The 11,826-nt window shown below is 38.3% G+C and overlaps 1 long non-coding RNA gene across 1 annotated transcript; it reads right to left on the reverse strand.

The window, feature by feature from the left end:
* Positions 1 to 215: 215 nt before the first annotated feature.
* LOC131840219 (uncharacterized) lies at positions 216 to 7,405 on the reverse strand. The gene is made up of 5 exons (XR_009357278.1): positions 7,351 to 7,405; positions 6,533 to 6,593; positions 5,271 to 5,986; positions 2,340 to 2,495; positions 216 to 1,176 (listed from the first exon to the last, which is right to left on the reverse strand). It is a non-coding gene; the product is annotated as an uncharacterized LOC131840219 (long non-coding RNA).
* Between the last annotated feature and the right edge of the window lie 4,421 nt (positions 7,406 to 11,826).

The raw sequence follows: 11,826 nt of genomic DNA on the forward strand, positions 1-11,826 counted from the left end.
ATATTGAGAAGGACTGTGACTATAACAACTTTATGTTCCTAATTAGGTGCACATATTATTATTATTTTTTATTTATTTTTTAAAGTAGGTTCCACACCCAGCGTGGAGCCCAGTGAGGGGTCTGAACTCACGACCCTGAGATCAAGACCTGAGCTGATATCAAGAGTCAGACACTGAACTGACTGAGCCACCCAGGTGTCCCCAGGTGCATTTATTAAAAACAAAAATAAAAACAAAAACAGAAACATGTACACTTTAAAAAAAAAATTTCCAGTGGGGTCCTTCCTCTTACTTTGCCTATGTCTTCTCTTCAAGAAAACAAGTTTGGTCCAAACTTCCGTGAAGGCTCATATGGAATTTCAAAGAAATGGAGAAGAAACTAGAGGTTTTTGCAGGGGGCAGGACAGCAGCCTTTCCCTGGGATGGGGTGAGGAAGGTGGGGGGGTGTTTGGGTGGCAAGCCGGGTCTACAGAAGGGTCTGCACGGGAAGTGGAAATTTGAAAAAGCACAACAAAGACATAAATACCATGTGATTTGATCCCATATGTTTCAGGCTGCCCATTCAAAGAAAGCCAGGTGTATGTGCAAGAGAAATCATAGGGAACTGTTTTTGCGTCCTCGGGACCAAAGCCTTCTAAGCCAAGCACGGAGATCTTCTTTCATTCCAGGGCCATACACCATTCTAGTTTTTCTGCAGGTTTTTTGGCTTTTAAGGCCACTTGCACCCATAATATATAATATATATTATTATATGTATATATGTGTAATCACTTATGGCTCCTTTCTGCTACAGAGACGGCAATGTGAAATGAATACAGTGGTAATAATAACGGCTATTTTTGCCCTTGAGCAAACCAGCAAGTAAGAGTTTCAGCTTTTATTTTTGTTCTCCTTAAACCCAAAGAAAAGGTGCTCTAGCTTCAGGGGTAATTTTTACAATTCATTGGAAGTGCTGGGGGAATTAGACAGTCCTGTGCCTACACATTTTAGTGGAGCTGGTGGGTCTGCCATGACAATAGCAATGTAACTGGACCTTCTTCCTCCTTTTCCTTTTTCATTCTCTTCAGGTCCAGCTTGCCTAGCCATTTAGTCAGACCTCAGCGTCATCACATTATGGGTAAACGGTTTGGTTGTGACACGGGATCATTTTGGCTTCAGAAAAGCAGTAGTCAGTGTCTAGAAGGGGGAAAAAAAAAAGCTCTTTATCGAGACGATCAAAAGGGACATAAAGGCAAAAACTGACTTTCACTGCAACAGGACTGAGGACCAGGCCTCCAGTGTCCTTATTGTAATTCATTGCTTGTTTCTAGGCCCCATGATAGAATTCTTCCATAACAGACAGAGGACTTTGTGAAATTGTAAATGAGTATGACTTCAAGCACTCTGTGGAAATATATTCTCCCCCTATAGCCCATACATTATTTCTGCTTAGTTATGGTGCCTCACATTTCCCGTAACTATCAGAGAGAACTTAATTCAACTCACACCACATCACTTTAAAATGGTGCAGCTCTCTTAATCAACCTTGGTATCAGCCACAAATGTGCAGTATGACCTAATTTGAAAATGTCTCAAAGTGCTGACTCAAACTGTTAGTGAATAAAGGCTAGTCATTACCATTATGACACTAATGTGAGGCAAAATAAAATTGAGTTGCATCAGCTAAACATTAGTTTGCAAAAATATTAGTGATTGAAGCCATTTTCTGTTCATATTTTATTTATACGTATATATATGTATATATACATACATATGCATATATTTACTTATTTTTTGTTTTTCTGAAACAGCCTTGCAATGAAATTTTTACGTGCAGAAGAAGGAAGTCACGTTTTCAACACTGACAAAGCCACTAGATTAAAAGTAGATCCTATGTGCATCATGAGCTCCCTTCTCTAAGATGAAGACATATGTTTGCTGAGCCTTATTAGAATATTTATATATATATAAGCACTAATGCATGAAAATTATCTTTTCCCCTGTACTTTGGTGCCAGATTCTCAGACTTTCAACAGCCCTGGAACTGTTTATTACTTACTGCTTGGCCTCACTCGCAAATTCTCTGACTTTCGTGTTTTGGAATAATAAGGATTGGAATTTATTTCTTTTAGGGATTCTCTTTCCAATTCCTTTACTTGAGCAAGAAAAGTTTTTTGAGATAGAAATACTCTGAATAAATATTGCCATTAATTATTTTTGAGAAAAAGAAAGTAGGGTAGAGGACTGGAAATTATTTAGCCTCACTCCTATTCTCACTACTTTAAGGAATGTCCCATACATTATTTTTTTCTTACACAGTTTAGATGGTTTTCAAGAAAAACCATAATAATAATACTTACACATCCCGAGCTGGTATTGGTTTCAATCTGCAAACTGATCATTCATAGTTGAAAATAGATCGGCGTGAATCTTTCCTAAGCTGGAGGAACTGTCCCATTGGTCAACCAGAAATTCTGCTTTGCGTCCCAGTTTGGGTCTTCTGAATTCTGAAAATTCTGAACATAAAAGCTTCTGATTTTATTGATTTCACAGTGAGAACAAGCCAAGCACACAAATACAAAGGAGATGGGTTATTCTTGAAAAATTTTCAAGGACAAGGAGTTTTGGTTATCAAGAAATTATTTAACCTGATAGAGTGGCAAAATATATACATGCTTTGTAATATATCATTACAAGCAATCGGTAGAAAGTACAGCTAAATTAAAATGCTGACAAGCTTCGTTCATTCCCTTCTCAGGAAAACACATAAAACCTTAGAGCAGGATGTGTAGAAATTTGCTACTATGTGATGACTTTAGTATTTTAGTCCGTTTTACATTATGTCAAATGCGGTTTGGGCTATTTTTATGACCTGTGTTTTATTTCCAAATTAAGATAATCCAGATCTCAAAAAAGTAAGTTTGAAGAATTTCAAAGCGGACTTGCCAAAACGAGCCTTCAGCAGCATGGGAGCACACACACAAACACAGGCACACTTTCAATTTACCTAAAAAGAGAGGATCACCTCTTTTCAGCTAAAATACCTTTGTTCTTACTTTCAGGTTCCAGGGGAAAAAGGTGTGTGGGTGTGATTGCTGTGAATGGATTGCCAGTCTCTTAACAGTCCATCATTCTTAAATGATAGACGCGTAGCAGCACCCTCTGAGAAAAATCTTTCCCGTGGATTTGACTTTGTCCATGCCAGGACAAATTGCGTGCAAAGTTGGAATAATTCTGAGATGTAAGACACCTCCATGACTGTCCTTGGAAGACTGAGGAGCTGACATTCCTCTTTGGAAGATGAGGGGAGAACGGCCCCCCTGCCCTCTTAATTGATGATTTACTGTGCTATCCCCTGGGGCCACAACCGATGATCTGTAAGCTTGTTGAATTTTGAAGCAAATACTAAATATAATCAATATATAAAAATAAAAAAAAAGGGAGAAAAAAATGCAATGAAAATTTATGACCTTAACATTCCTTCAGGGTCAAGCAATTTATCAAATTCTCTCACTTTCTGGTTTCAATTACACAGCCATTGTGGAAGGAACTTATTTTAGCAGGTTCATTTGCCTCAGTGGGGAATACAGGACTTTGGCCTAATGCTTCACCTTTAGTGCAGGCCATTTGAGCCTTAGAACAAATACCAATCATCACTCTTTGGGAAAAAAGAATCTGCATCGGCGTGGCCTATTGGAATGGGGTTTCTGTCAAGGTAAACGGTTGTCGGCAATGACTGTGGTAGAGTGGCGATAAATCCCATTTTATTGCTGAAAAATTCCAGCTTCTCTCCATGCCTGACAGCTCCCCACATTCTCATACCCATTTGGGCAATTTCTGCGCTATGTCCATCTGGTTCTCATTACCTCTCAACCTGCCTGCGTCTGATCCAGAAAAAGTGCAGGTCAGATACAGGGGGAAAGAACCGAGGTGATGGACAAAACAGAAAGTGGAGCGTGGGGGGGGTGGCCCTTGGGGGTCAGGGTAGAGGTGAGGAGCAAACAGGGAAGGGGGATCCCAGCTCATGTTTGGACCGGTTGTTGGAAGGGCCAGTTAGAGATGTTACCGAATGATAAGGACAGAACCCCAGCCAGGAAGCCAGAGGAACCTATGTCTTTAGATTCAGGTCTTTAAAAGGCACCTGCTTTACGGTGGAGGTGAAAGAGACAATGTGGTGGGTGGAGGGGGTTAATGAAGAGAAGCAGAGAAGGGACAGTCCAGCCCTTTCCCTCTATTACAGGCACTATAGCAGGGAGTGGAGGACCTAGTCCAGAAGAGAAACAAGCATCAAGCAGCAAGGACCTTGGAGGGTCATGTGTACAGTCGATGTACTTCCACATATGGGGGTAAAACTCTGCTAGAGATTCTGTTTTGGTTCAAGAATATAATCTTTGGAAGAAGAAAACTCTAGGGCTTTCAACAGAGTTGTCTCCATTCATTTTTCTGAGAAAATTAATATTTAAAGTGAACATGTCCTAAACAGTGCCTTTAGGATGAGCTCATTCATGAAATGAAATGACAGGACCAACGCTGAGTCACCTGGGTCTTCCTAACTCTACACATGATCACTTTCAGAACTGCTGTGCATTTATACTATCCGAAAGTTGGCCTTGTTCTCTGAAGCTGAAATCCTTTTGATCATAATTGCTCCTGACTTAAAATTACCTAGAGTCACCATAAGAGGTCTTCTGGGGACAAAAAAGAAATAAATATGGTAAATATCTGACAATAGGTCTTAACGATAAGCCCCCTTAAAGATTAAGCGGTATTAGACTAGGAAAAATCTATATATCTATAGATGTTTAATATAAAATTTGCTTGTTATTATTGTGCTGGGATAATTATAATTAATACTGAAATAAAATTTGTGGGAAGTATATTGAAGTATAAATGATGAAGATCCAGAAGCTTTTTCATACAGGAGAAATAGAATCAGCTGAATGGTGAGATGACAGGTAGTTTATTTTCCCACCTTCCCAAAGATGGTAAATTCCACACGCAAATGTCTTAAAACCAGATAGGCGGTGTGTTCTGAAACACGTCGGGAAGCTATGGCACTGCTGTGATTTGCAGACGGTCTACTTTGCTCGGTGTGTTGGGACAGACAGTATCTCCTAGCACCTTCTGCAACCTGGGGATGTGGGGTGCCTCTCAGGTCCTCGAAGTTCACTTTTTTTCCTTATAATTAAAAAAAATTTATTTATAAACATATAATGTATTATTAGCCCCAGGGGTACAGGTCTGTGAATCGCCAGGGTTACACATTTCACAGCACTCACCATAGCACATACCTTCCCCAGTGTCCATATGAGGTTCACTTTTTTGACAGTGAGACCCCTAAAGGCTGCCACGAACGTCTCAGTTTTGGTCGCTGAGTTCTACTATCGAAATTGGATTAAATTTTAGTTGCCAAGCTGGACCCTGTAGACAAGATACACTGGCTTCCAAAATTTGAGATTTAATTTCTAAAATTTTAAGCTGCGTGTGCTCCAAAGAAAGTCTACAAAATGTTCCTGGAGTTGTAAGGGAGCCCCGCATGGGTCGTTCAAATGGAGAACGAGACCGTTGGGATTTTAAATTAAAGTAAATAGATAATTTGGACTGAAGTAATAACAGGTGATCAAAAATAGAAGTTTGTTATTTGGTAGTTTTAAAATGAATACCTTTAGTCAACAAATACAGTTCTAAAACAGACACTTTTACATGTACATATTAGAAGGCATAAGCCTTTGGCTAGTACCACGTACCCATTAAAATGGCTATAGCAAACGGCATCTCTAATTTGGAAAGTAATTTCAGATTCTTAGTCCAAAAGAATCTCTCTTGCTTGAACTTTAGTTTTCTGGGCTGTACATGTATCAGCGATGTGATCATTGGAAGTCTAAGGGATATTTGTTTCTCTTAGTAGCATAGCAGAAAATTAATGGCGTGGGGGAGGGGGAAGTGACAACTTAACTTGATGCTTGATAGCTGTTTACTTATAAATGTGTGTCCAGATTTCAGTGTCCTGTAAAAGAAAGGGAAAATAAAGAAACCAAAGCATTCATAGGGCTTTTACGCAACTTAGGACACATGGAAGAAAGTGCTTAGAAGGCTAGTGAAATATTTACTAAACAAATCATTTACATTAAACTTTTATATATGCGAAACCCAGAGCACCTACAAAAAGAGAACCAACTTGAGCTATAAGAAATATTTCAGCATCAAAATGGTTAATAGTATTATAGCTTCAAAAGAGCCTATTGGCTCACCCTCAAGGATGCCCTGCAGTTGTTGTGAAAGTCATCAGATGAAGCTAGCCTTCTCAGCTAGCCTTAGATTTGTCTGCTAACAGTAAAAATACTATAATAAATCGGTAACATATGTTGCCAGGCAAGGAAAAGTGATATAAATAAAGAGACCAGGAGACCCAAACCAAGTACAATGTGAAAGAATTTAACTTTCAATCTATTCGTTGGCTAATTATCATTTGAAAAGTAATTTGAAAGTGTTACAGTTATTTGCTTATATTCTTCCTCATTTCTCTTTTTTTCTCTTCAGATTGCATTCTTACCCAAATACTCTTCGTGATTGCCTGCTTTGCGGCTTTGGGGTAAGTCCCAGTTTTCCACAACCTTAAGAAAAAAAAAAAATGCATAACATAAAAGATGCCAAAAAGACTTATGGGTCCTGATGTGCGGGTTTTGTGAAATATACATGGGTTTGTTGTGGGGGAGGGAATGGGAAGCAATGTTGGTAATGAAATAAAGAGAAGGGGTTTGTTTCTGCAAGGATCAGGAGTGTTTGAAAGTGTGCATTGCAAACGAGGCTCCCTTCAGGAAAGCCACCTCTGGAATGGAAATGACAAAGCTTGGAACACACACAATCAATTATTTTCACTAGCATTTAAAATACAGAAAACAAAATCTGCTTTGGGAATTGACTGAATATTTTATTTAGCTTTTTTATTGAGACATCCTTTGAAAAATGGCATAATATAAATAGTTTTACAAAGCAACAATATAATCAATCTCTAAACTAGAATATAAATCAAGGATTTCATTAACTGCTAGTAGCCAGTTTAAATTGTAGTCTTGTCCATAATGTCTATCTATCTATGTATGTCCAAGTTATATTAAAAACCTTTAAATGGCTTTGTAATATCAGCTACATCTAGCTATTATAATAATTAATGGTACTGTTTTATAAATCAATACATGTATTCTTGATAAATTCATATCCAGTTAATGGTGTAATTTAAATAAAAAATTAATGTAATAAAGGACATACAGAAACAGGCAGGAAATCTTTAAAGGTTAAGAGACAAATTTGTCTAAATTCATTTTTAAACTGTTTTGAAAAAGTTTATACTTAAAATCAGCTGCGATTTACCTTGTTTCTGCAAAACCAATCTTGCCATCTCTATTGGTACCCAGGAATGAACCTGTAAGGCATTTTCTTTTTTAACTGTTAAGTTTTAATTACATACTTACGATACTATGAGATATTTTACTATCGTTACACTCTTTGACAATTATTGAATATTCTTTAGAAAAATAGAACAAAACTAAAAATCTCAAACCAGTAACTTATTTTTAATACATGAATGAAATGTAAATGCTTTATGTATATATTTTTATATCTATAAATGAACTGTTCTGAGCATCTCCAAAGCCATATACAAATTTTATTTAAAGCGAAAAAGGACGATTAGTTCAATAAATTTGCATGCGCAAGAGCCTAGCATTTTTACTGCTTTCACTGAATGAACATCCTAGGAATTTGAGAAAGAAAAGAAAAATGCATTGAAGACTCTGAAATGTATTTTAACGCTGCACACGGGTGGAGAAACGCACTACAAAGAGAAGCGTGTATCATTGCTCTGATTTAAAAACACATACCAAAGGCATAATACGGAGTAACAAGATCTAGAAAAACAACTGGATGTTGTATGTTATCAAACAGGATCTTAAATCATTCCAAATAAAATTTCGCTTGGTTTAGAGAGTAAGCATTTTGCACAAAATATCTTTCAGAATTATGCAGACCAGTCTGCCCTGCCATTCTCTGTGACATGGTGCAGAAATGTTACTTTAATCCACTGAGCTTTTTCTGACATTTTTCTTAACATTGCTGAGCCTTATTTAGAGCAGCAAAGGAGATGTGTGCAGTTTCCTTTGACACTGATGGGTGTTTCAAAATGTTACGAGAGAGAGAGAGAGAGAGAGAGGAGAGAAGATTTGCTGCCAGTCACTTTATCAATACAGCTAGAGGAGCAATTACTATTTGTTAAAAGTTTACATTTCAAATGAAGCTAAATTTTAAAGAATACTCATCCTTTTAAAAGCTTGCTGTTTGGAAACGGGGGAGGAGAATGCACGTTACTGATCACTTATTAAAGTGCACTCAAGTACTGGAACCATTTAAAATGTATTGTGTTTTTAGACGAAACCTACAGCAAAACCACTCCTAAGAGGCTTAATTTAGGTTTTATAGGAGGAACATAAAAAAGACCAGGTTACAGCAACACGCTGAAATATGGGGTACATTTTAAATATCTTCATTTAAAAACGTATGTTTATTTTCCCTCCTGGGATCACTAACGTGTGTCTTGACAGAGAAAGCAAGGACATGCTACATTCTTAAAAATTATCTGTTAAAGGGATCACATTCCAAGACAGGTTTGAGCATTTTTATTACTACCGATAACCTCTTAATTATGTCACTGCCTTCCACTTGTTAATCAGGGACATTCAACATGGTTAACTAGTGAATGGTTGCCTTTAGATGACTACATTATTATTAAGAATTAAAAACTCATTTTATTCCCATCATCATGTTATTGCATCTATGATTTTAGCACTGCTGAAAACTGACTTACCTGCTTTAAATACAGAACACCTAAGAAGAGGTCTAGATGCCTCTAACAATGTGGTTAATTACTTCTTGGTGCAGCTCATGAGACGTTTAAGGGAGAGATAATTTTACTTTTGCTGTCTCACCCCACCCCCACCCCACTGACTCCCCCACTCCCCCACCTCTCCCACAATTCCTATTTGAACCAATTTTAGGTTTCTTCTGTAGCCACCAGCGTCTGAGATACTCAGAGACTTTTTCAGAGAGCAAGGTGTAAGTGGAGTAAATAAAATTATGTCTCACTGCTGCTTTATCAACCCTCCTAGGTAGTTTTCCTGCCAGCCAACCTGTGCCGTTAAGACCCAGAAAATTATGCAATAGTGACTTCTTTGAGGTCCTTTAATCAGATGATGGCCAGTGTTAGGAGAGAAGGGCCCAAGGCGAGGTTGCTGGCACTTAACGCTGGGCTTGGTCATTACTTGTCTGGTAGAGAGACCAATAAAACAGATGATTACTATACTATAAGGAGCCAATATTTTACATTTATCCTAGTTATTTCTTTGCTTTTCTTTTCCACGTCTTATAACGGCAAGTATTTGTCAAGAAGATCTATGAGGAATAACCTCACAGGCCCCTTAAAAATAAGAATTTTCCTAGCGTGCAATGATGCCTTTTGTGGAATGGTGAGAATGATTTTGGTTTTTATAAGAGCAAAGGTTTGATGACTTTAAAGTCGTTTTCTTTCAAAGTGGACAGTCCCAGACACGCCCCACCCCCATCCCCTTCTCTGTCCACGACAGGTTCACAGGCTGCAACCAAGGGGTTTTAAAATGCAAATATTTATATTGGATCTCTGGCAAGAACAGAGTCATTTTGCTTCCTCTGTTAGCCTGTGATAATTGATGCTTCATACCTGGAACTACGTTTCATTTATCTCTTTACACATGAAGATATTGCATAAATAAGAGATAATTTATGGAAAGGAAACAGCCATTTGAAATAATAATCCTAAATTTGACTGTATGATCTTGAAAGACTTTCAGAGTCAAAGATGCAGATTTCTGGTTTTAAAGAAAACTTGGTCGCAACTGGGAAATTTGTGCCTTTTTGAACATTTACTGAATTTGAATGCCTGCATGGGTCCAAAAAAAAAAAAAAAAAAAAAGAGGGCTAAAAGGAAGGCAGGAGAGAAAAGGTGTGAATTTTACATGTGCTTTAAACGACTGCATTCAACCAGACGTTCGGACTTCTCGTTACAGTCTTATCGACTTTTTACCCGAAAATCATCCTTAGACAGCTAAGGCAAATTGCAAAATAGCGAGTCTTCTCAAGTGCCTTTCCTTCCCTGGGATCCTCATCTTAGAATGAACAGAGGTACGCCCGGAACTGGACCCTGATTTCACAACCTCCTACAAAGCCAGGCGATTCTCGAGCCAAACAAACAAAGGGGGTGTAAGCGGTTTCATTTATTTTGATAATCCTCCTCTTGCACCAGACCATCTTGCTGTCTTTGTCAAAGTGAATGACAACAATTTGGCTAACTCTCTCTGAGCTGCACTCAACAGTGACAGGCAAATTATCAGAGGCCCTGCACTTCTTATTATCAGAGGAGAAGCCATCAGGGGGACGCATGGAGGATCCCTCTCCCTTGTCACTATTTGTCAGTGGGACAAGGGCCACTGCTATGGGTAGCTGACAGGTAATTTCAACAATAACAATTACTCCTATTACTGGTGTCATAAACAATTCGCCCAAGGCATGACAATAGCAAAGCTTTATAATTCAATGCCATATAAATAAATGCCAGCAGGTAACAAGTAATTTAGCTCCAATCAAGCTTTCACCCCGGCATTAATATTGTTATTGCAAGAAAATGGAAAATTGAAAAAATTCAATATGTTAATGAATTAAGAGAGGTTCAGGGGCTAGACAGAGGGGTTGAAAAAGGGAAACCAAAATTATTATGGTGTCATATTTGGTGCCATCCTAAGGGCCAAAGAGCAGCATAATTACTTTAAGATAAGAAAGGGAACCAGGAAGGCTGTTGCCTAAGACCTGGGAAAAATGTGACAGGGCCTTTCAGAATCCCCTCTCTCCAATTTCCGAAGAATATAGGTAGAAATACGAGAATGTGTATATAATGTAGCATTTCACTGGCTTTTTTTTCTTCCCCACCTGAAATATTTCACATGAAACAGAGGCGTGAGTATCAAAGGAACATTTCCGTCTGTTGAAGAAAATCACATCAGCACCTGCTTCCTTTGCATTAAGTCTTGTAATGAAACTATTTTAGTGAGCCTATTCTTGTCTGTGGCGAAGGTAATGCTGGAAATCCCTCTTTGCTCTCCAGCTGTCCACCTTTTGGGAGAGGACTGACTTGAGGACACAGTCCAATCTCCCTCCATAAAACTTCCTGATCAAACGAATTTGCAATTTCAGTATTTGTCCGGCAAGACAATGTGCCATCATGGTGACAGCAGTAAAAGAATTTGAAAATCTCTAATTAGGAGAGCTGCAGAGCAATTAACGCATGTCAAATTTTACTTCATCAAGTGCCACTCTAATTTTCCTCTAAAAATTAATGGATTTTTTTTTTCTTTCGGTATGTGTGTGTGTCCCCTTAAGGCAATGTTGATTCAAATCTGCTCAAGATGCAGTGTTGCACAGCTAAGCATCTTCTTGATTACAACCCGCCACACTTGTAACTGCGCTCATTCTCACTGCCACGGATACTTTGTCAACAGTCAAATTACACCACGCTGATAACAATGCATAATGGTGTTCCTCCTCCCAGGCCCCTGGCAGGAGACGGGGTTCATAGAAATGTGATGTTTTCTTCTCAACTGTTTCTAAAGGAAGTTTGTATGACCAGGTCACTAGTCAGGTGTTACGTTTTTGAAATTAATTTGTTAATTGCAAGAGAAGGAATGCAATGATACAAGATGGAAATATCTCATTGAAAAAAAAAAAATCAGAGGAAGGATGAGGAATTGAGAATATCTATGGCCAAAG

This window comes from Mustela lutreola, chromosome 9 (assembly GCF_030435805.1).
Source record: "Mustela lutreola isolate mMusLut2 chromosome 9, mMusLut2.pri, whole genome shotgun sequence".
Lineage (NCBI taxonomy): Eukaryota > Metazoa > Chordata > Mammalia > Carnivora > Mustelidae > Mustela > Mustela lutreola.